Source organism: Pelophylax lessonae (genome assembly GCF_965119305.1).
Source record: "Pelophylax lessonae genome assembly, chromosome: 5".
In the NCBI taxonomy this organism is placed as follows: Eukaryota; Metazoa; Chordata; class Amphibia; order Anura; family Ranidae; genus Pelophylax; species Pelophylax lessonae.
In genome coordinates, this window is record NC_138772.1 from 302,088,366 (window position 1) to 302,114,068 (window position 25,703).

At 45.3% G+C, this 25,703-nt stretch overlaps 1 pseudogene across 1 annotated transcript; it reads right to left on the bottom strand.

Annotated features, from left to right (window-relative positions):
• Positions 1–16,229: 16,229 nt before the first annotated feature.
• Positions 16,230–25,059, bottom strand: LOC309556492 (elongation factor 1-alpha, somatic form-like; annotated as a pseudogene). Its single transcript has 4 exons — positions 24,875–25,059; positions 23,605–23,641; positions 18,863–19,645; positions 16,230–16,911 (listed from the first exon to the last, which is right to left on the bottom strand). The product of its transcript is annotated as an elongation factor 1-alpha, somatic form-like (transcript).
• Between the last annotated feature and the right edge of the window lie 644 nt (positions 25,060–25,703).

Consider the following 25,703-nt stretch of genomic DNA (forward strand, 5'->3'; position numbering starts at 1 on the left):
ACAATTCCATTAAAAAACATGCTGGGGGGGGGGGGGGTGTGCCCTAAAGCTACAGTATATGTGGTTTTAATAATAAAATTAGGAGAATGCAGACGACACAGTAGTGCAACATTGGCCAGACACAGGCCAATTTTAAATAGGAAGGTTAGGTCCAAATTTACGAGAGAAAGAGAATCGGCTAAGGGTTTGCAATAAGAATTTAGGAAGTACTACATTACATTAAGTATTATTTATAAGCATCAATCACTGACTCAACATGCTGTATAAGTATTGTTAAAATATATTTTCTTAAAAATTAGTGCTTATCCTTGCTCCATCCCTGTAACAACATCTGCTGTTTTTAGTATTTCTGTCTAGGTGATGTATCAGCTTTCTGCTGAATGCAATCACTGAACTGTTGTTCTGTCTGTGCTAGAGAGAAAGAACACACTGGCACAGAGCAGCACAGTATGGCACAACTAAAGTTTGCTCTACTCAGTGGCAAGCAGGGTAAGCTTTGAGATACTGCAAAGGATACAGCAGTGTAAAATTTACCAGTAGAAAGATGATTTTATTTACCGATAATATACCTAATTGATGTATGCCTAATTTTATTGTATCAATGGGGATAGGGGGTGTGGTGATTTTGAGTTATTTAATATAAGGTGATTTAGGTGAACATACATTTTGCGCATTCTTTTCTGCTTAATTGATGCAACAGCCTGCCAATAATAAAAGGCAGAAAGTCAGCATCAAATGAATGCTCCACTTTTAGCACCCCAAACATAAAAAAGGCCCTATCATCAAAAGAAAAACAACTCTTAGTTGCTGATCCTAGTTATTAATTTAGTCCAAAGTAAGAGGGACCATTCTAATTTAAGTTATTGGTAAATGAACCAAGAGCATATAGCTCAGCAATGTAGCTGATGTAAGGCTTACTGACCAAGCCAGTTGGAAGTGGTGTTGTTTCCTCATATGCCTTCTGGCAGAAAAATGTCTAAGAGCTGGTTCACACTAGGGCGGCTTCAAAGCCGCCCCCTGCAGCGCGACTTCAGCATTGCTATTAAACGACTTATTTAATAGAAGTCAATGCAAGCCGCTTCAAAGTCACCCCCAAGTAGTGCAGGAACCTTTTTCTAAGTCGGAGCGACTTGAGTCACTCTGATTAGAGCGGTTCCATTGCACTGAGTGGAGCGCAACTTGTCAGGCAACTAAGTTGCCTGACAAGTCGCCCCAGTGTGAACTGGCTCTACAGGTCTCAGTTGTATGACAATTTTACCTTCTTTCCTCAAGACTGTACATATTAATGTCTCTTCTGATACTTATTCACTCCCTTTTTATCTCTCTCCTTGACTAATGCTACTCCCTCCTTATTGGCTTGAATTGTATTGTAAATGTACTGTCTCTCTTTATAAATCCTATATAATAAGCTTAATATGTTTTATCACTCAGAATGTTTAGCATTTTTGTTGCCCATTTCTGGACTCATTCTATCTTAATATTATATTTTTGTAAGTAGGGTTCCCAGGACTGAACACATTAATCTAAATGAGGCTGTATGATTCAGAATCTCAGTTTCAGAATATTCTTTCATCCTGCTGGTGAATTTAGTAATGCACACCAGAATTCTATTTTTGTTCCTCACTGGGCACACCATCGGCTGCTCTGTTGGAACCATTTTGCAATAATTTAAAATAAGCACCCCTGAATCGTTTTCTTTTTAGTTCTAAACAACAAAGAACCCCCCCCCCCCCCACACACACACACACACATGCCCACTGTCAGATGACTGTCTTTCCGAAGTGCATTATTTTTGAAGCATTGGACTGCTTTTATAATGATTCCATATCATGTTCCAAGTTACAAATACCTCCAGGAATATCAACTATATTTTTATTTTCAATGAGGAAATTGTAATAGGCCATGTAATCAGGACCAGATCTAGCCGGTCTGATGTGAGGTTGCAGTAAAAAGTATCAGAAGGGCAGCAGGGCAGTATACAGAAACAGGAATCAGAAGCACAGTGTACAGGGAGTCACCAGGTCAGAGAACAAGTGTCTGCAGTTTTTAGGTTAGACTACAGTGGGTTAGTTGGGCAGTGTGTAGGGGTCAACAGGGAAGAGGACAAGTAGAAACAGGGCATGGTGTTGTGAGTCAGCAGGGCAGAGGATGGGAGGTCAGCTGGCAGAAGATGTGAGTGTACAGGAGTCAGTATGGTCAAGAACAGGGGTCAGCAGGGCAGTGTGCAGGGGTCAGCAGGACAGTATACAGGGGTCAGCAGGGCAGGGAATTGGGGGTCACAAGGATGGGGACAGGGGTCCCAAGGATGGAGGAAAGGAGTCAGCAGTGCAGAGGACAGGGGTCATCGTGGCAGTGTAAAAGGGTCACAAAGCAAAGGACAGGGACCATTATGGCAGTGTTTCATGGCAATGGCAGAAAGTATATCCTCTGTTGCCTTCTGCAGGAACAGTGCATGTGGAACATGCACTCTGAAAGCACCCCACAACTGTGTGAAATGCACATGATTGCAATGCACTAGTGTGGATTTCTAAGGAAATAAAGCAGGTGGTGAGGAGGCTATACAATGCACGGTCATTGCCTGTCAAATTCTGTTATCAAAGCACATTTGAACAAGCCCCTAATGGGATTATGGGGCTGGGCAGGAAGGGGTTAAAACAGAATCATCACAAACTTGTGGGTAATAACCCCTTTAGTTTATTCAACTAGCATATTGTCAGCCATCCCCCAACAGTACTTTAGTTGTCCCTGACCCCCGGTTCACATCTATGCGGTTTCCAACTGTTGCGTTTGCTAAGGCACAGCAGCCCATTCATCTGAATGGGCTGCTGGACTTCCTGAGAATGCAGGGAAAAGGTCCCTGCACCTTTTAAAAAAATGTAGAAACAACATAATGCATGGAAACCACATAGTGCAGTGTGGTTTCCAGTACAGGACACTGTACTGCTTTTTCCAGTGCATGGGGTTGCTATTAGGAATAATGGTACCCTCGTGCATCCCTTAAGCAGTGGTGTGTTTTTCTCTGTGACTGTGAGGAGGCGTGTGATTACATGCCTTCCCACACCTTCTCATATGTTAACCTAGCCTAAAATCAACTGGCCAAGTTTGTGGAACTGCTGGAAGAATGGGGGTGGAGACAGTTTGGTAAACTGATTATACACCACAGGCTGGTATCTGATACCTCACACAGGGGTGTCACTCATGCAGCCAGATGTAGCTGAAACTGCTGTGTTTCAAATTTCCTGCCCACATCCCCTTTCTCAGGCACAGCACTGGCTGCACACTGGGGGTTGGAATGTGGGTGGGGCAGACACAGGGGATATAGACCCTTCTCTCTCCTATTCCGCCAATGCCGCAAAGGGGGTTAGCTTAGTGCTGGCTGGGCTCTGTGAGAGTGCCTTTATAGCTGCAGCCAGCCACCCCTAAATTTATAAACAGCTTTCTTCTGAACAGGCACATTGTCCAAAGAGGGGTTTGCATGGGGGGTGCAGCTAAAATCAGAAGGGGCACAGCCCACCCTAGCACCCCCCCCCCCCCAAAAAAAAAATTGGTCCATGATTGTAATAAGGACTTTCAGGAATGTAACTAGATGATTACCACAATAAGGATGTACAGTAGTTTCTTGTGCAATGGTTTAAAATGATGACTTTGTCCATGAATTACAATGCTTTTATGTAGAAATGCCTCAGAAGTACCAGTTTATAAGCATTCTGTTTATAAGTGTAAGCCAAGCCTCTCTCCTTTGCATGGTACCTTGTTCCCATCTTGAAAAGACAAGGCTCTCATCCTCACATCACGTCTCCCAAAAGGGAAGTGTGGGCCTGCAAGGGAAGACTTATTATAATCTGGAAGCCTCCTTCAGAGCAGGAAGCCCAAAATATCTGCCCTCACTGTGAATGAGCATGAGGTAAATAATAACCCAACCAATAATTGAAAAAGTGAAAAAAAAAAGTCCTATATTTAAAAAAATAAATAAGGGACACTCAATGATGCTCTGTCACATTCCAGTTGCAAATGACAGATCCCAGCTGCTGCTATAATATGAACAACAATGCCAGGTATCCATGGTGATGTCATTGAACTAACAGGGAAATTACTATTTTTAATCAGCAACATCACCCAGGATCTGTGGCACTGTTTCACATCCAAACAATGCAGGGGATCTGTCATGTCATTTACAGTAGTGACTGCATTGCTACCATGAAAAAAAAGCATACCTCTGAAGTAAACCAGAAGCTAAAACCTGAACATAATTAATCTGGTATGGATTTTGTGGATTTCTAAATTTCTGTTTCCATGGCTGTATTGACCCATCGCCATATTTGGTGGGACTGCCCGATAGTTTGAGTCTTCTGCATGGGCGTAGGAACCGGGGGGGACGTGGGGGACACATCCCCCCCAGGAAATAATGCAGGGGGGACGGGTATGGTGAAATCCCCCCCAGTTTAGCAGTGGAGCGTCCGAGCGCAGAACAATTGAATGTCCCGCGCTCGGACTGCGCAGCCGCAGACGTGGCGGCCAGGGAGCAGCAGTGCGCCCCGACCCGCCCATTCTGTGACAATAGCGAATGAGAATTCGCTATTGTCACACGGATCCTCCTACCGGCCGATCAGGGAGCGGGTCCTCCCGCTTCCTGATTGGCCGAAAGGCAAACACCGTGCCATTGGACGAGGAGGAGGCGCCGCAGGAGGACTGAAGACTCGGAGACGCATGGAGCCGGGGACTGAAGAGAAGCTGCGAGAGAGGTAAGTGCGGGGGGATCGCTGGCACTCTGCAATCATTGAGGGCAATGTGTGGCTGGCACTCTGCAATCATTGGGGGCAATGTGTGGCTGGCACTCTGCAATCATTGGGGGCAATGTGTGGCTGGCACTCTGCAATCATTGGGGGCAATGTGTGGCTGGCACTCTGCAATCATTGGGGGCAATGTGTGGCTGGCACTCTGCAATCATTGGGGGCAATGCTGTGTTCTGGCACTCTGCAATCATTGGGGGCAATGCAGTGTTCTGGCGCTCTGCAATCATTGGGGGCAATGCTGTGTTCTGGCACTCTGCAATCATTGGGGGCAATGCTGTGTTCTGGCGCTCTGCAATCATTGGGGGCAATGTGTGGCTGGCACTCTGCAATCATTGGGGGCAATGCTGTGTTCTGGCACTCTGCAATCATTGGGGGCAATGTGTGGCTGTCACTCTGCAATCATTGAGGGCAATGTGTGGCTGGCACTCTGCAATCATTGGGGGCAATGTGTGGCTGGCACTCTGCAATCATTGGGGGCAATGTGTGGCTGGCACTCTGCAATCATTGGGGGCAATGCTGTGTTCTGGCACTCTGCAACCATTGGGGGCAATGCTGTGGCTGGCACTCTGCAATCATTAGGGGCAATTCTGTGGCTGGCACTCTGCAATCATTGGGGGCAATGCTGTATTCTGGCACTCTGCAATCATTGGGGGCAATGTGTGGCTGGCACTCTGCAATCATTGGGGGCAATGCTGTGTTCTGGCACTCTGCAATCATTGGGGGCAATGCTGTGTGGCTGGCACTCTGCAATCATTGGGGGCAATGCTGTGCTCTGGCACTCTGCAATCATTGGGGGCAATGCTGTGTTCTGGCGCTCTGCAATCATTGGGGGCAATGCTGTGTTCTGGCACTCTGTAATCATTGGGGGCAATGCTGTGTTCTGGCGCTCTGCAATCATTGGGGGCAATGCTGTGTTCTGGCACTCTGCAATCATTGGGGGCAATGTGTGGCTGGCACTCTGCAATCATTGAGGGCAATGTGTGGCTGGCACTCTGCAATCATTGGGGGCAATGTGTGGATGGCACTCTGCAATCATTGGGGGCAATGCTGTGTTCTGGCACTCTGCAATCATTGGGGGCAATGCTGTGGCTGGCACTCTGCAATCATTAGGGGCAATGCTGTGGCTGGCACTCTGCAATCAATGGGGGCAATGCTGTGTTCTGGCACTCTGCAATCATTGGGGGCAATGTGTGGCTGGCACTCTGCAATCATTGGGGGCAATGCTGTGTTCTGGCACTCTGCAATCATTGGGGGCAATGCTGTGTGGCTGGCACTCTGCAATCATTGGGGGCAATGCTGTGTGTCTGGCACTCTGCAATCATTGGGGGCAATGCTGTGTGGCTGGCACTCTGCAATCATTGGGGGCAATGCTGTGTTCTGGCACTCTGCAATCATTGGGGGCAATGTGTGGCTGGCACTCTGCAATCATTGGGGGCAATGCTGTGTTCTGGCACTCTGCAATCATTGGGGGCAATGTGTGGCTGGCACTCTGCAATCATTGGGGGCAATGTGTGGCTGGCACTCTGCAATCATTGGGGGCAATGCTGTGTTCTGGCACTCTGCAATCATTGGGGGCAATGTGTGGCTGGCACTCTGCAATCATTGGGGGCAATGCTGTGTTCTGGCACTCTGCAATCATTGGGGGCAATGTATGGCTGGCACTCTGCAATCATTGAGGGCAATGCTGTGTTCTGGCACTCTGCAATCATTGGGGGCAATGTGTGGCTGGCACTCTGCAATCATTGGGGGCAATGTGTGGCTGGCACTCTGCAATCATTGGGGGCAATGTGTGGCTGGCACTCTGCAATCATTAGGGGCAATGCTGTGGCTGGCACTCTGCAATCATTGGGGGCAATGCTGTGTTCTGGCACTCTGCAATCATTGGGGGCAATGTGTGGCTGGCACTCTGCAATCATTGGGGGCAATGCTGTGTTCTGGCACTCTGCAATCATTGGGGGCAATGTATGGCTGGCACTCTGCAATCATTGGGGGCAATGCTGTGTTCTGGCACTCTGCAATCATTGGGGGCAATGTGTGGCTGGCACTCTGCAATCATTGGGGGCAATGTGTGGCTGGCACTCTGCAATCATTGGGGGCAATGCTGTGCTCTGGCACTCTGCAATCATTGGGGGTAATGCTGTGTTCTGGCACTCTGCAATCATTGGGGGCAATGCTGTGTTCTGGCACTCTGCAATCATTGGGGGCAATGCTGTGGCTGGCACTCTGCAATCATTAGGGGCAATGCTGTGGCTGGCACTCTGCAATCATTGGGGGCAATGCTGTGTTCTGGCACTCTGCAATCATTGGGGGCAATGCTGTGTTCTGGCACTCTGCAATCATTGGGGGCAATGCTGTGTTCTGGCACTCTGCAATCATTGGGGGCAATGCTGTGTTCTGGCACTCTGCAATCATTGGGGGCAATGTGTGGCTGGCACTCTGCAATCATTGGGGGCAATGCTGTGTTCTGGCACTCTGCAATCATTGGGGGCAATGTGTGGCTGGCACTCTGCAATCATTGGGGGCAATGTGTGGCTGGCACTCTGCAATCATTGGGGGCAATGCTGTGTTCTGGCACTCTGCAATCATTGGGGGCAATGTGTGGCTGGCACTCTGCAATCATTGGGGGCAATGTGTGGCTGGCACTCTGCAATCATTGGGGGCAATGTGTGGCTGGCACTCTGCAATCATTGGGGGAAATGTGTGGCTGGAACTCTGCAATCATTGGGGGCAATGCTGTGTTCTGGCACTCTGCAATCATTGGGGGCAATGCTGTGGCTGGCACTCTGCAATCATTAGGGGCAATGCTGTGGCTGGCACTCTGCAATCATTGGGGGCAATGCTGTGTTCTGGCACTCTGCAATCATTGGGGGCAATGTGTGGCTGGCACTCTGCAATCATTGGGGGCAATGCTGTGTTCTGGCACTCTGCAATCATTGGGGGCAATGCTGTGTGGTTGGCACTCTGCAATCATTGGGGGCAATGCTGTTTTCTGGCACTCTGCAATCATTGGGGGCAATGCTGTGTTCTGGCACTCTGCAATCATTGGGGGCAATGCTGTGTTCTGGCACTCTGCAATCATTGGGGGCAATGTGTGGCTGGCACTCTGCAATCATTGGGGGCAATGCTGTGTTCTGGCACTCTGCAATCATTGGGGGCAATGTGTGGCTGGCACTCTGCAATCATTGGGGGGCAATGTATGGCTGGCACTCTGCAATCATTGGGGGCAATGCTGTGTTCTGGCACTCTGCAATCATTGGGGGCAATGTGTGGCTGGCACTCTGCAATCATTGGGGGCAATGTGTGGCTGGCACTCTGCAATCATTGGGGGCAATGTGTGGCTGGCACTCTGCAATCATTAGGGGCAATGCTGTGGCTGGCACTCTGCAATCATTGGGGGCAATGCTGTGTTCTGGCACTCTGCAATCATTGGGGGCAATGTGTGGCTGGCACTCTGCAATCATTGGGGGCAATGCTGTGTTCTGGCACTCTGCAATCATTGGGGGCAATGTATGGCTGGCACTCTGCAATCATTGGGGGCAATGCTGTGTTCTGGCACTCTGCAATCATTGGGGGCAATGTGTGGCTGGCACTCTGCAATCATTGGGGGCAATGTGTGGCTGGCACTCTGCAATCATTGGGGGCAATGCTGTGCTCTGGCACTCTGCAATCATTGGGGGTAATGCTGTGCTCTGGCACTCTGCAATCATTGGGGGCAATGCTGTGCTCTGGCACTCTGCAATCATTGGGGGCAATGCTGTGTTCTGGCGCTCTGCAATCATTGGGGGCAATGCTGTGTTCTGGCACTCTGTAATCATTGGGGGCAATGCTGTGTTCTGGCGCTCTGCAATCATTGGGGGCAATGCTGTGTTCTGGCACTCTGCAATCATTGGGGGCAATGTATGGCTGGCACTCTGCAATCATTGGGGGCAATGCTGTGTTCTGGCACTCTGCAATCATTGGGGGCAATGTGTGGCTGGCACTCTGCAATCATTGGGGGCAATGTGTGGCTGGCACTCTGCAATCATTGGGGGCAATGCTGTGCTCTGGCACTCTGCAATCATTGGGGGTAATGCTGTGTTCTGGCACTCTGCAATCATTGGGGGCAATGCTGTGTTCTGGCACTCTGCAATCATTGGGGGCAATGCTGTGGCTGGCACTCTGCAATCATTAGGGGCAATGCTGTGGCTGGCACTCTGCAATCATTGGGGGCAATGCTGTGTTCTGGCACTCTGCAATCATTGGGGGCAATGCTGTGTTCTGGCACTCTGCAATCATTGGGGGCAATGCTGTGGCTGGCACTCTGCAATCATTAGGGGCAATGCTGTGGCTGGCACTCTGCAATCATTGGGGGCAATGCTGTGTTCTGGCACTCTGCAATCATTGGGGGCAATGCTGTGGCTGGCACTCTGCAATCATTGGGGGCAATGCTGTGTTCTGGCACTCTGCAATCATTGGGGGCAATGCTGTGTGGCTGGCACTCTGCAATCATTGGGGGCAATGCTGTGTTCTGGCACTCTGCAATCATTGGGGGCAATGCTGTGTTCTGGCACTCTGCAATCATTGGGGGCAATGCTGTGTTCTGGCACTCTGCAATCATTGGGGGCAATGTGTGGCTGGCACTCTGCAATCATTGGGGGCAATGTGTGGCTGGCACTCTGCAATCATTGGGGGCAATGCTGTGTTCTGGCACTCTGCAATCATTGGGGGCAATGTGTGGCTGGCACTCTGCAATCATTGGGGGCAATGTGTGGCTGGCACTCTGCAATCATTGGGGGAAATGTGTGGCTGGAACTCTGCAATCATTGGGGGCAATGCTGTGTTCTGGCACTCTGCAATCATTGGGGGCAATGCTGTGGCTGGCACTCTGCAATCATTAGGGGCAATGCTGTGGCTGGCACTCTGCAATCATTGGGGGCAATGCTGTGTTCTGGCACTCTGCAATCATTGGGGGCAATGTGTGGCTGGCACTCTGCAATCATTGGGGGCAATGCTGTGTTCTGGCACTCTGCAATCATTGGGGGCAATGCTGTGTGGCTGGCACTCTGCAATCATTGGGGGCAATGCTGTTTTCTGGCACTCTGCAATCATTGGGGGCAATGCTGTGTTCTGGCACTCTGCAATCATTGGGGGCAATGCTGTGTTCTGGCACTCTGCAATCATTGGGGGCAATGTGTGGCTGGCACTCTGCAATCATTGGGGGCAATGCTGTGTTCTGGCACTCTGCAATCATTGGGGGCAATGTGTGGCTGGCACTCTGCAATCATTGGGGGGCAATGTGTGGCTGGCACTCTGCAATCATTGGTGGCAATGCTGTGTTCTGGCACTCTGCAATCATTGGGGGCAATGTGTGGCTGGCACTCTGCAATCATTGGGGGCAATGTGTGGCTGGCACTCTGCAATCATTGGGGGCAATGTGTGGCTGGCACTCTGCAATCATTGGGGGCAATGCTGTGTTCTGGCACTCTGCAATCATTGGGGGCAATGTGTGGCTGGCACTCTGCAATCATTGGGGGCAATGCTGTGCTCTGGCACTCTGCAATCATTGAGGGCAATGCTGTGTTCTGGCACTCTGCAATCATTGGGGGCAATGTGTGGCTGGCACTCTGCAATCATTGGGGGCAATGTGTGGCTGGCACTCTGCAATCATTGGGGGCAATGTGTGGCTGGCACTCTGCAATCATTGGGGGAAATGTGTGGCTGGAACTCTGCAATCATTGGGGGCAATGCTGTGTTCTTGCACTCTGCAATCATTGGGGGCAATGTGTGGCTGGCACTCTGCAATCATTGGGGGCAATGCTGTGTTCTGGCACTCTGCAATCATTGGGGGCAATGTGTGGCTGGCACTCTGCAATCATTGGGGGCAATGTGTGGCTGGCACTCTGCAATCATTGGGGGAAATGTGTGGCTGGAACTCTGCAATCATTGGGGGCAATGCTGTGTTCTGGCACTCTGCAATCATTGGGGGCAATGCTGTGGCTGGCACTCTGCAATCATTAGGGGCAATGCTGTGGCTGGCACTCTGCAATCATTGGGGGCAATGCTGTGTTCTGGCACTCTGCAATCATTGGGGGCAATGTGTGGCTGGCACTCTGCAATCATTGGGGGCAATGCTGTGTTCTGGCACTCTGCAATCATTGGGGGCAATGCTGTGTGGCTGGCACTCTGCAATCATTGGGGGCAATGCTGTTTTCTGGCACTCTGCAATCATTGGGGGCAATGCTGTGTTCTGGCACTCTGCAATCATTGGGGGCAATGCTGTGTTCTGGCACTCTGCAATCATTGGGGGCAATGTGTGGCTGGCACTCTGCAATCATTGGGGGCAATGCTGTGTTCTGGCACTCTGCAATCATTGGGGGCAATGTGTGGCTGGCACTCTGCAATCATTGGGGGGCAATGTGTGGCTGGCACTCTGCAATCATTGGTGGCAATGCTGTGTTCTGGCACTCTGCAATCATTGGGGGCAATGTGTGGCTGGCACTCTGCAATCATTGGGGGCAATGTGTGGCTGGCACTCTGCAATCATTGGGGGCAATGTGTGGCTGGCACTCTGCAATCATTGGGGGCAATGCTGTGTTCTGGCACTCTGCAATCATTGGGGGCAATGTGTGGCTGGCACTCTGCAATCATTGGGGGCAATGCTGTGCTCTGGCACTCTGCAATCATTGAGGGCAATGCTGTGTTCTGGCACTCTGCAATCATTGGGGGCAATGTGTGGCTGGCACTCTGCAATCATTGGGGGCAATGTGTGGCTGGCACTCTGCAATCATTGGGGGCAATGTGTGGCTGGCACTCTGCAATCATTGGGGGAAATGTGTGGCTGGAACTCTGCAATCATTGGGGGCAATGCTGTGTTCTTGCACTCTGCAATCATTGGGGGCAATGTGTGGCTGGCACTCTGCAATCATTGGGGGCAATGCTGTGTTCTGGCACTCTGCAATCATTGGGGGCAATGTATGGCTGGCACTCTGCAATCATTGGGGGCAATGCTGTGCTCTGGCACTCTGCAATCATTGGGGGCAATGCTGTGTTCTGGCACTCTGCAATCATTGGGGGCAATGTGTGGCTGGCACTCTGCAATCATTGGGGGCAATGTGTGGCTGGCACTCTGCAATCATTGGGGGCAATGTGTGGCTGGCACTCTGCAATCATTGGGGGCAATGGTGTGGCTGGCACTCTGCAATCATTGGGGGCAATGCTGTGGCTGGCACTCTGCAATCATTGGGGGCAATGCTGTGGCTGGCACTCTGCAATCATTGGGGGCAATGCTGTGGCTGGCACTCTGCAATCATTAGGTGCAATGCTGTGGCTGGCACTCTGCAATCATTAGGGGCAATGCTGTGGCTGGCACTCTGCAATCATTAGGGGCAATGCTGTGGCTGGCACTCTGCAATCATTGGGGGTCCTGTCCTGTCCTTGGGGGTCCTTTCCTGTTCCTTGGGGGGTCCTGTCCTGTCCTTGGGGGTCCTGTTCCTTTGGGGGTCCTGTCTTATCCTGAGGGGTCCTTTCCTGTCTTTGGGGGGTCCTGTCTTGCCCTGGGGGGTCCTGTTCTGTCCTACAAACACAGGCTGGCAGGCGGGTGGAGGTGGGCGTGCACAGCGGAGTGGCATCATGCAAGACGTCTCACCAGCATAGGGAGAGTGCGCGGCGCGCACCAAGCACCCAGCCTAGGCGGCCAGGCCTAAAGCGCATGCCGGAGTGGGGTCACATGGACAGTACTGACTGACTACGTAGCAGTCTGTCCACTGTGTGTCGGGGACCGGGACCGGACAGTGAGGAGGTTCCGGCGGCAGCGCAAGGCAAGGCACTGGCATCAAGCATATGCCAGCCCAGCCAGCAAGCCAAGCAGCAGCACCAGCACTAATTTTTATTAATGCCATGGGATTAATTTGGGGGTTCATTTTTATTAATGCCAGGTGGGTTAATTTTTATTAATGCTATGTGGGTTAATTTTTATTAATGCTATGTGGGTTATGTGGGATATAATAAACAAATTTGATTAATTAATTGTATTGCACGCACACACACACACACACACTCTCTCTCGCAGTTTACTGAAAAAGCATTTACCTGGCGAGTAAAAATGCTGTCCCCCCCAGATTTGTGTGGGTTCCTACACCCTTGGTCTTCTGGTCAGAGATACTTATTATACTTTCCACTTTATTTAATACTCCTGAAGACGTGGATCCAGTCATTGCTCTGCTTAATAAGAAACCACTACACCTGACTTTTCATCAGTTAAAATTGCTGCTACAGAGTAGTGTGAAATGATGTGAAAAGATTACCACTGCAGCATTGTGAATGCCTGGAGATCATCCCACCCTAGTGTATCCACATCCAAACACAGAGTAACACAGGACATGATATATGCAAAACTTTCCCATTCTGTTCTTACCTCTCTCATCCCTTCTTGCCTTTTCTTTTTCTACTTCTTCATCCTTCTTACTCTTTTAATACCATATATTCTACTACTCACCCAGCACCTAAATCACCATGATATGATGATATACTGTATTGTCCCAGAGTTTTCCCACGGCTCTTACCCTGCAGTGCTTTCATGTGTTACCTCCTATTTGGGGTCATAGTTTAAAAATATCCTTGCCTCTAGCCCTATCGGGCTTCTCAGCTCCTCTTTTATTCGACTGCTCATAGCTTTAAGCTGTCTATTGCTTATATTTTTAGCTACTTACCTCTGCCTGATAACCAGAGTTGACCAAGATAAATAGGGTATGACTTACTGCTGTATTGCATAAATATCTCCTTATTGGAATTGATATCTTGCACTTTGTTAATGGTGCTCTTAATGAAATACTGCGCCTTCTTTGTAGCTCTTTGATTTTGTACCTCTGTACCTTCGTACTCTTTCTTGTTTTTTTTTCCAATAATTTTTACATTTAAATGGAATTGTGTGGGTTTTTTGTGTTGGAGTTCATCCTTAAAATCCACAACAGACCATCATGAAATGATAAAGGCCCTAGTATAGATTTTTGGGGACCCTATGTTTTTTTTTTTTTTTAAACTGAATGATGTATTAGAGCAAAAGTGAACAGTTACATAGAAAAAAAAAATACCATTTACAAACATTTACATTTACAATAATTATTATGTAATGTAAAAAAGGCTTTTCAGTACCTAACTGTAGCTACCAGCAATTATCCATAATCACACAATAACATAAAAAGAATTCTTTAAAAATATTTTACAAATACCAATTTACACCTGAACTATAGAAAAATCACCACCCACAAATGGGACACAGGTAGGGGGAAAACATGCAAATACAAATACATGGGAGAATCTGCAATGAAATTGCTCAATATACTATTGGGGTGGCAGAATGGATCCACAAAAGTGGAAACTTTATCTCTTGATATGGGTAAACCAGAAAAACATTTCAAATGTATCTTATATTACCCTGCCTTCTGTCCCATCATCCCCCAGAATATCAAACAATTTCATTGCAGGTTCCCCCATTTGTTTACATCTTTTTAACCCTACCTGCGGCCCACCTCTGGATGGGGAATTTCCTATAGTCATTATATATGTTAATTCTATGTACAGTATAGTCATTCACCACATGTGCAATGTAATGCATTCTTACACATCTGGATTCCTAAAGAAGCTCTCTGAGAAATGTGTCATGAATGGACAGTGCTAATTGTATATCTCTAAGTGTAGACTAGTGTTATTATCTAATGGATGTTTAATGGTTGCTAACTAAAGATTACACTTCAAAAGGTCCCTTTGTATTGTATGATATTCATTGTAAAAGTATTTTTTTTTTTTGGCTGTGGTGCTGCCACCTAGGCATCTTTTCAACTATTGAGATAATCTGTTGGTTCTTTAAAAAAAAAAAAAAAAAAAAAAAACCTTAAAGAGATTGTAAAATCAGAAGGGTTTTTACCTTACTGCATTAGGATACAAAAAAACCTTCCATGTGTAGCAGCCCCCCTAAGCCCCCCCAATACTTACCTGAGCCCCCTCTCGCTCCAGCAATGTCCACGACTGTCTCAGCCATCTGGGACTCCAATCCTCATTGGCTAAGACACAGCAGCAACACCAATGGCTCCCGCTGCTGTCAACCAAAGTCAGTTAGCCAATGAGGAGAGAAAGGGGGCAGGGCCAAACTTTAGCTCTGTGTCTGAATGGATGAACGAAGCTGAGGCTCAGCTCGGGTGCCCCTATAGCAATTTGCTTGCTGTGGGGGGCACTCAACAGGAGGGAGGGGCCAGGAGAGGTGAAGAGGGACCCGAGAAGAGGAGAATCCAGGCTGCTCTGTGCAAAACCAACTGCTTAGAGGAGATAAGCATAACATGTTTTTATTTATTTTTTTGAAAAAAAAAATTAGACTTTACAATCGCTTTAAGGGTCTGGTTTATTTTTTGGGGGGGTCCCTATGCTGTTAAAAAAATAGGCTAATAGGGAAATGTAAATTACCAGTTAATTTAAAGTGCATTTTGTTTTCTTTGTAGATGTCATTTTTGCTGTATAGGTTGTATAGATCATACAGATGTGGCACTTTAGAGGCAGGTTCAAGGCATCCCCCAAGCAGTTCTTTTAAAGGAATTTTTAATTTTTTATGTTTCACTTTAAGCATTATTCAAATTACTGCCTTCCTTCAAACAGAATTATTATTATTATTATTATTTTGGCATTGGGACAATTTCCCCAGGGGGAGTACTCAATACTCCATGTGATTCGACATCCAAACTTTAGTAGAGTTTGCTGAACATGTCCTGAACCAAGCCTAGGATTGTTCAGTTTATCCTTAATTATAAGGCAAGGTGAATCATTTTTCAAATGTGAGTCAAGATTCTAACTTAATTTATGGCATCTTAGCTGTCTCCTTCTATATGATAGTTTATACACTGTAATATGATAAATACTATATTTGGTCAGTGGTGTCACCCATGACCCAAGCTGATATCCTGGTCAGGAATCTGTTGTTTTGCAGCAGGAGTGAGGCGGATGAACATCATGACATTGTTGTTTTGGGGTGTTAACATCATTGGACAGTGGGTCATTGTGGCAGAGGGTAGTCATGTATCACGAGAATCAGCATCGCTGGATGATGTGAATAATGTTGAATTTAAGTTTGGGGGCATTGTGGGGCATTGTTTACTTTAGTTTAAATAAAGGACTTTGTCACAGTAGGGTTGATTTACTAAAACTGGAGAGTGCAAAATGTGGCGCAGCTGTGCATGAAAGCCAACCAGCATCTAACTCCAGCTTGTTTAATTAAGCTGTGACAAATTACAATATTAGTAAATCAACCCCAGTGTGTCCTTTCGTTTTCCTTTAACTTTTTTTGGGGAATGAGTTACAAGGGATACTATGTGCCCTATACTCATTTTTTTTTAGAGAATTAGATTTTATTTACAAGTACAAGCCACAATACATGTCTCATTGACTTTGTTTAATGGTCTCCAAAAATGTGGTGACATGTTTTTTTGGTCAAGTTGTTCCCATTTAAAAATTACTGATTTAAAAACACTAAAAACGTAAAACTGCCACATACAAATGGTCCACAAAAGATTACTTTCTGTCTGAAGCTTTTACGATGCATGGTAATCATTAGCCAGTCCTTTACGATTAAACATAATTGGCCAATTGAGACAAACAGTTCTGAGACCGATCTTCCACCGCTGGTTAAGACTGAGGTGGTGCTGACTTGTTGAAATAATCATTTGGTTTTCTGGGCCCTCTGAGCAGGCTTTGTGACCTTGCCAACACCTGTTGCCTTATTTTTGACAGCCTTGATGATACCAACAGCAAAGGTCTGCCTCGTGTCATGCACAGCGATCATGTCAATGATGGCAGCATCACCAGATTTCAGGGATTTTTTTTTTTCTAGTTTCTTATCAGAACGATAAGTCGATCTTCTCCTTCAGCTCAGCAAACTTGCAGGCAATGAGAGCAGTATGAAAATCCAGCACAGGCACATAGTCAGCACTGATCTGTCCTGGGTGGTCCAGGATAATGACCTGTGCAGTAAATTGACCAGCTTCCAATGGTGGGTAATTCTTGCTATCGCCAGCAATGTTACCACGACAGATATCCTTTAAGGAAACATTCTTTACGTTTAAACCAACGTTGTCACCGGGCAAAGCCTCACTTGTCACTGGCAAAGCCAGCCTCAATGCTTCATGGTGGATTTTCGTTTCAATAGTTTTTATTGAGTTTGCAATAAAGATAACAATAAATAACTTACACGCACACAATCATCAAACTGCAAGGTTACAAATGGATCAACTCTCATTATAACGAGGAAAACAAAGTTACGGTAGCCCCAAATATCTACCAAATAAGGCTGCGGAAAGGCTCAACAGAGGAATGCGTTGGTAGCAATAATACTCATAGAGGCAAAAGGTGGTAGTAGGGGTGATATCCAAACAGGGGTAAGGGCCAGTTCACCAGGGGCACCCCTAAAGGGAACACGCTGTGCCCCACGGAGAAGTGGCAGGAGGAGACTTAGAAAAAGCAGAAAGGACATCATCCCCTAGAGTTCCTGTAGGGAGGGAGGTAACGAAAAACGTGTTCAATCCGCAATGGAACCATTGGCGGACCATAACTACCAAAAAAAGTAGAGTTGAGTAGTCGATAACCAGACCTTACAAACTGTGTTGACAGAGACAAGGAAAAAGAAAGTCATAGAAGAGAGAACCAGAAGAGAAGGAAGGAAAGCAAAGAGTAGGGGAGGGTGGGAGAGTAAGAAAGCGGAGGAAGGAAGGAAGGGGAGGGGTCAATAGGGAAGATGATCCCATGGTCCGAGCCTACCAAGGAAAGAAGTATCCACTGCCAGATAGTTCGTCCCAGAAGACCCAGTTCAGAGCGTAATATGGACGTAGGTCGCCCAGGGTTCCCATATAGCTTCAAACTTTGCTTTGGAATCTTCCAGAATGCTAAACATCTTCTCCTGGGTCATGATCCAGGAGATTTTGCGTTTCGCGGAAAGGAAAGAAACTGTGGGTTGTTTCCATTGTTTAGCTATTGTAAGTTTAGCCCCTAGAAAAATAAAGGAAATCAGGGCCTGTGTATTCTTAGGGACTTGAGGAATACGCTGGCAAAGGAGGGCATAGGTTGGGGAATGCGCTATTTGGAACCCCGTGACTCGAAGCACTGTGCAAAAAATTTTATTCCAGAAGTTACGTAGTCTAGGGCATTCCCAGAAAACATGAATGTGGGTACCCAAAAGGCCGCATCCCCTGAAACACACCGGGGGGGAGTTGGCAAACATCTCTGCCAGGCGAGCAGGGACCATATACCATCGCATAAGGACTTTTATATTGGCTTCCATGAAACCCACAATGTGGATCCCGCGTGTGGCTCTCATAGTACAAGTGTGCCATACCGCTGGGTCCCAGACAAAATTTAAGTCCTGCTCCCATTTCAACATATATGAAGTCTTGCTATCTGTGTCTATCAGGGATGCATATATGAGTGAAATACCCCCCTTGACATCCTGTATCCTGGAGCACCAACTTTCATAAGGAGTGACCGATAGGGGATCCCTGGACCCACATCTGACCCTAGCCAGGAAATGTGAGATCTGAGAGAAACGAAATCCTTCTGCAGGTGGCATTTTCAGCACATTCCGGCAATGTGAGTATGAAAAAGGACCCTTTGCGTCAAAGAAATGACCGATTCTGTAGAGACCCTTGTCCGTCCACCATTTGAACGCCTTGATATCATTCCCCGGGGGAAAGTCAGGATTATTGAAAATATGTTTGAGGGGACCCCAGGGTGAGGTAATAGTATTTGTCTTATGTATGGAGTCACAGAGTGTAAATGAATGCGAGAGAGAAGGAGCCAGTATCGGAGGACGCGAGGAAGGCGGCTGCCAAAGCAGAAAATCGATAGTATGTAAAGGGATAGCCTGTCTCTCCATATAAACCCAGTCTGGCTTAACTCCCTTAGCATATATGATAGATAACTGCGCTAATTGGGCCGCTTGGTAGTATTGCCATAAATCTGGGACCCTGGGTCCACCTTGCCTGCGAGACCTGAGGAGTGTGCTTTTGTTCAATCTATGGCCTTTCCTGCCCCAGATAAATCTCAGGATATGCTGTTGGAGTCATGGTGGATTTTCACAGGCTTGAATTCAGTTGTCACATTAACTGGAGCAAAGGTAATCACCATACCTGGCTTCAGGATACCAGTTTCAGCACGACCAACAATGGTCAACACGACCATACCCCCAATCTTGTACACATCCTGCAGAGGCAGATGAAGAGCCTTGTCAGTGGGGCAGCTAGGTGGCAGAATACAGTCAAGAGGTTCCGGCAGAGTGGTTCCACTGCCTTTTACCTCTTTGCGGGTGATGCTCCATCCCTTGAACCATGGCATGTTGGCACTTGGTTCCAACCAGAGATGGGCACAAAGGCAACTGTATCTGGGTTGTAACCAATTTTCTTGATGCAAGTGCTTACTTCCTTTACAGTAGAATACATTTTGTTTACACCAACGTAGGCCAGAAGAGCATGTTCACGAGTTTGTCCATTCTTTGAGATACCATCCTCAAATTCACCAACAGCGGTAGCAACAATAAGCACGGCACAGTCAGCCTGAGAAGTACCAGTGATCATGTTCTTGATGAAGTCTCTGTGGCCAGGGACAGCAAAATTGGTGACATAGTACTTGCTGGTCTCAAATTTCCACAGGGAAATGTCGATAGTAATACCACATTCACGCTCAGCCTTCAATTTTTCCAAGACCCAAGCATATTTGAAAGAGCCCTTTCCCATCTTAGCAGCTTCCTTCTCAAATTTTTCGATGGAATGCTTGTCGATCCCACCGCATGTATAGATGAGATCTCCAGTTGTTGTGGAAGAGCCATGATACTGTTTTTCAATTGGCTGTTTTTACATTTTTTTACATTTTTGAGGTGAATGAGTAACAAGGGGTACTATGTATCCTGTATTCATTCTCCTATGGGGGCACCATACTTATTTTCCTAAGAGGCACTGGTTTTCTGTGGATCCCTATTATAATTAGGCTTCCAGAATTAAATATCCTCTGCAAAAAACACCACAAGATGTGGCAATAAGACACTTATACCCTCAACATGGGACAAGATACATTGCAAAGGAGAGGGCGTACACTCACTGTCCCCATTTTTCAGGCCACCCAGGCTGCATGCCTGGATAACTCTGCAAAATGTAGTTATTGTTTTTTTTATTTAGACAGTAGACATTAAAAAATCAGGAAAAAATGACATGTGGTTTCCCCAAAATTTCAAACCAGACCATTATCTAGGTATTATCTAGGTATGCAGCCTGGGTTTTCAGAAAAGGAAGGACAGTGAGAATACACTCCCACCCATTCTTAATCACACTAAGCTACTTGCCTTCAACATTGGGATTGTACTTTGCAAGGGGAGGCATGGCAAAGCCTTTCCTACCTTGCAATGCACCTTTCCTTTCCACCTTTTGCTAAAGGGACAAGGGCCTCATCTCTATATCCTGTTGCTCAGAAAGAATGTAGGTACATAGTACCGCTTATTACTGGTTCCAGAAGCAAAATAGAAAAGTAAATAACAAACACTCTGCCTTTACGGTGATAGGCAATCCAGCCTTTGAACCTGGGATGATGGATCCTGCTTCCAAGACTTAAAAACAACAGGGATATGTCAATCCTGGCACTTTGTGTGTCTTGTCCTTTTCCTACAAAACATCCATATGCTCCAAATACCAAGAATCAGGATATAAGATCTTGACAAGATGGTATCACACCCCGAGGAAAATACATAAGATGTCCCCAAATTTCTCTGACATGTGTTGGAGGTGTGGAGAGGAACCAGGCTCTCTTCCTCACATCTTCTGGTCCTGCAGGCTTCAGAGGCCCTATTGGGCCGAGTTCATAAAGATTAACCAATGATTCACAGATCATACTCTCACTTTGGACCCAGCTCTTTTCCTTTTGCACCACCACCGGTTTTCAGGTTCATCCTATAGGAAATCCATCTTGCCCCCTACTAATTATGACAGCGAAGAGCTGTGTCCCTCTGTTCTGAAAGCAGACACAGCCTCCCTCGATGGCCATGTGGTTAAAAAATAGCTACCATAAATGAAATGGAGGATCTCATGGCCACAGAAAAAGGCACGAGGGATCGGTGTTTTGAATGGTGGTATTATTGGCAAGAGTTTGTTTACTCTAAGGTATACAAAAAGATTATGTTGTAAATTGGCTGCCACTTAGAGGAGCTAGAGGGCGGTCCCGAGACCTTCAGGGATGATGGTAGCCTGGCAGATCGACTCCCCTCTGTCTTGCCATGCCTGCAGCTCGCACCCCCCTCCTTTCTATTTTTTTCTCTTTCTTCCCCCTGCACCACTTCTTTCCTTCCTTCTTCTCACTGTCTCTTTTTCTCATTTCTGCGACACTCCTTGTGTCCCCTTTCTGATTTGAAAACACTTGAAAATGCCTTTTGGTATGCTTGCCTTTATGGGTAGAAATATCTCACATATACACGTGACTGCTCATGAGAATAAGGGCTCATTGCCTCTGTATATCATCCAGGAGATTGATGCCGGTGGAGGCTGTGATTCTGCATGGAGATTCATGAGTTACTGCTTTTGTCCACTGCATAGCAAGGTCTGTTGTTATATTTACCTGATGTTTCGCAATGTATAACATGTCTCGGGATCTGATGGTGGGAATCTAAGTGGATCGATATTGGTCGGCACGTGTTGATTTATCTCCAGATAAGTACCATATTTAACAGATATGCAAATTATGATGCTATGTTATATTACAGTTGATTTATCTTTGGCATACCTTTAAATAAAGAATTTACAAAAAACAAACACTCCCACTGTTAAAAGGTCTGTTTTTTTTTGTTCCTGGCTGCTGTTTGTAAACAGAATCAGTTACTTTTAAAGGACTACATTGTAATGTTCTCTAACTTCCTATGTAGCTTTAAGGCTCGGTTCACACTTGTGCGATGCGGGAAGGCTGCGAATTCACAGCCTGTTCCCGCATCGCATCCGCACATCTGGCAGTTCACACTGCCATATGCGATAAGCAGGGGATGTCAATTAAATGTTAACGACACCCCCAGTTTGATCGCATATCGCAGTGCGATCTGACAGTTCACACAGGATCGGATCGCACAAGTGTGAACCACTGTGCAATCCGATCCTAATGCGGCTGAAAAAAAGGATCATGTGCGAGTTTGGTGCGGATAAAGTGCGAATTCAGCCATACAAAGTGTATGGCTGAATTCGCACTGCACATCTGATCGCATGTAATGAGGGAGCAGTGCGCTCCGAATTAGATGCGATCGCCGCAGCCGCAATAATGTGAACCGGCACTAAGCATAACTTTACTTTTGTTGAGAAAAAACAATCCCCTTTGGATGGTCTATGTACATTACAAAGATTTTAACAAACTTTTTTGCAGATTCCTAACTTTTGTTATTCTGAAGAAATAATTGTTTGTTCCCTTGTGCTGAGTGGTACAAATGGGAGTGGTTTCATAATTATCTATCAGCTGTGGCAGCTGCAAAGCGCTAATGAGGGAATCTGCTGGACCTGTATCCCTTTAGACAAGTTCCTATAGGAAGAAATTACATTTTTGTTGCAGGGGATGCCAGAAATCTGACTTGTATCTTAGGCAGACTTCTGGGAAAATTGGACAGCCAATCACACAATCAGGAAATTATGTTTCTGGAGTGTGGTCAGTACAAATTCTGTGTATAGAACAGCTCCAGGTAGCCATATTACATTGCATTTCCAGAAAATTACAACAGCTGCAGATTGAAAAGGTAAGGTAATTTTTAATAACATTCAATTACAATATGATTTGTGTACTTATACACTATATTGTTTTTTTCTTTATTTGCTATTTTTTCCCCACGAAAATGGAGTTACCTTTTAAGGCATCCCCAAAACACGCTCTTTAGAGGATTTGTGCCTTTTAATGTTGCCCTTTAACCCACATTAAAAGGTGCTTCCTCCAAAAGAGCTTTCCTTTGATGGTATTTAATACCTGTTTTTTTTTTTTAATTATTATTTTTACTATAAAGAGAAATAAACAACTAACATTTATGAAAAAAAAAAAATGTCCTTTCTTTTCTATTGAAATAAAAATGTCAAAATTGTGCAAACCCCCACCACATTTCTCTTTTTTGGAAAGTATACACCCCAAGGTGATGTCATGTTTGCCACAATTTTTCAGTGTCTCTGGGTTCCCAGCAATCTAATGACAGCTCCGAACACACAGATAACTGGGAAGATTGGCTATTTATCCAGCGCTGGTTGTAAATGGTGCTGGTCAAATAAAGGGTTACAGATCTGTCATGGAAAAACATACAATAGTAGGTGAATGGTTAAATAAAATTTGTATTGTTACAAGTCCGTGTTCAACTGCCAGTGTACTTTAAAAAAGAAAATGCAAATTAGCCTTAAAAAGGCCAGCCAAAAATACTAGGATTTGGCTTAAATAGACTTTAATGAAGTTCAGAGACTCAGTGGAGTCATAAACCTCATACATTTCATTGAGATTTGGTGCTATGTTTTAGGTTCACAAACAGTTTATTCATCCCTATATACAATAGGATCCTATCATATTGTCAAGCCATATTACAGAAGAAGCATTGATAGGATGAACTATGATTATTTCACCATTACTAATTGTGTTCGCGTAATAATTCTAAACCTAAAGTATTAATTGGTTTCACTGTCTAGTGTCTCGTCATCATACATTTTAAAATTAGGGCTAATATCAATTGCCTATTAAAATTATATTATAAGATAACATACAGTGTGTATGTGTGATGTATATAGTTTAATAATGTGAAGCTGAAATACTTTCTGACCTTTTCCACAACATAGAGCACCATAAATAAGTCAACACTAAAATAAAAAAAAAAATAAAAAATGGGACAAACTTTTAAAGTTGGGATGAAAATCAAATATTATTTTTCCACAGACAATTTTATTTTGAATTAAATCAACTCAAAGGGTTGCAAGAAAATATTAAATTGATAAAATATTAAAACGGACTATCTAACCTAGACATTTTATATTGATTGTCATATGAGAATATAAAACTTTATTAAAGGAGTGTGATATTAAATCTGCCATATTAAAATATATCTATATATATATCAAATCATTTCTGTAACCAGTTTACTGCCAAGCAAGCATTATAATTACTTGGCTTTTGAATTGACCAGGATGGAATAAGAAAAATGGAACAGAAAAAAATCTTTTGATATTTAGTTTGGTCTAGAACTTTATTTTTATGATTATACTGATACACAGCATAGCTTGGCTTGAATACACCTTAATTAATAAACAATTTTTTCACAGGGCAATTCATTGAGTCCTTTTTCTGAAACAGTTACTTTTGTATGTGTTTCTGATAGTAAGCAAAATAGTAGGGCATGCATTGGTAATGTCACTTAAATTGCTGTGTTTGCTGGTTTGTGCATACTGAATAACCTAATGCAATAAAATATATATTTTTTTTTACAGCATAACAGCAAATTTTATAAGTACAGTTATATAAATAAACCATTGGACATGAGATAGCAGAAGATGGCATAGAGGCATCATTGATTAGTTTGATGTTGTGACACATTAGAAAATGGGCTTTTTTTAACTAATGAAAGTTGCCTGTCCCCACTGAAAAATCTCATGAATTAATCTTATGAACTAGAAAAGAGGGTGGCACACAGAGGTGATATAGATGTGAAATCACCCCAAAGTTAGTACACAGTCAGTGGGTCAGAAAGGATGATAAAATTGAAGTGTATCCATCAGGTCCTGAATACCAGTGAGGCCATGGACAAGTTTCCAAATGAACCAACTGGGCTGGAGGGTGCTGTTGTGGATACCTCTTTGGGGGTGAAGAAACCCCTGGGGTGGATGGATAAATCCCCGATCAAAAGAGGAGCGGAGCCAGAGGGATGATTGGTATGTGTGTCGGTTGTTACACACAACCGCCGGAGCCCACCCGGGATAGATGTCACTTGATCACTGGGCAGACACTCCCAGAGCAGGAACCAGCGTGGAACACAAGCTTCTCCTTGTTGCTGTGACTATATGTTTCGCGCACCTGCGCTTTGTCAAGTCTTGACATACCTATCATCCCTCTGGCTCCACTCCGCTCCTCTCTTGACTGGGGATTTATCCATCCACCCCAGGGGTTCCTTCACCCCCAAAGAGGTATCCACAACAGCATCCTCCAACCCTGTTGGTTCATCCGGGAACTTGTCTACGTCCTCGATGGTATTCAGGACCTGATGGTTACACTTCAATTTTATCATCCTTTCTGGAAATGTGAATAAACTATTTTTTATTTACCCCCCCACTGACTGTGTACTAACTTTAGGGTGATTTGACATCTATATCACCTCTGTGTGCCACCCTCTTTTCTAGTTCACATGTATGCATTTACATCCCATGCCTGGTATTGGCGGCACTGAGAGTGGTGGTTTCATCATTATCATCATCATTATTTTCATTATCATTATTTTTACCATTATCACCATTATCATTATTGTTATCATCACGATTGCTATTATAATATTGATCTATGGTCAATTGACTTATTGCCCAAGGATTCTCTATCCGGAGGATAAGCACCAGGACTATTGTTTATTTTTTCACTGAAAAATCTTAGCACACTGTCCACATCTTTATACAACCTGTTCTTTACCTCCCATAGGAATCTATATGGTAATAAGGCAAAATGTATAAAACATACTATATTTTATTTTATACATTTAAAAATAAATCTTCATGAAAATTAATCCTGGCAGAGTGGTACATTTTTCATATACAGTAATTGCAATATCCATATACAACTGGCAGGGATCCGCCACATGAATACATCCCATGTTAGATTTTCTTCACAGGATGTCCCCCATCAGAGAAATCCAACATGATTCAGTTTGTTCATTTTACAAAT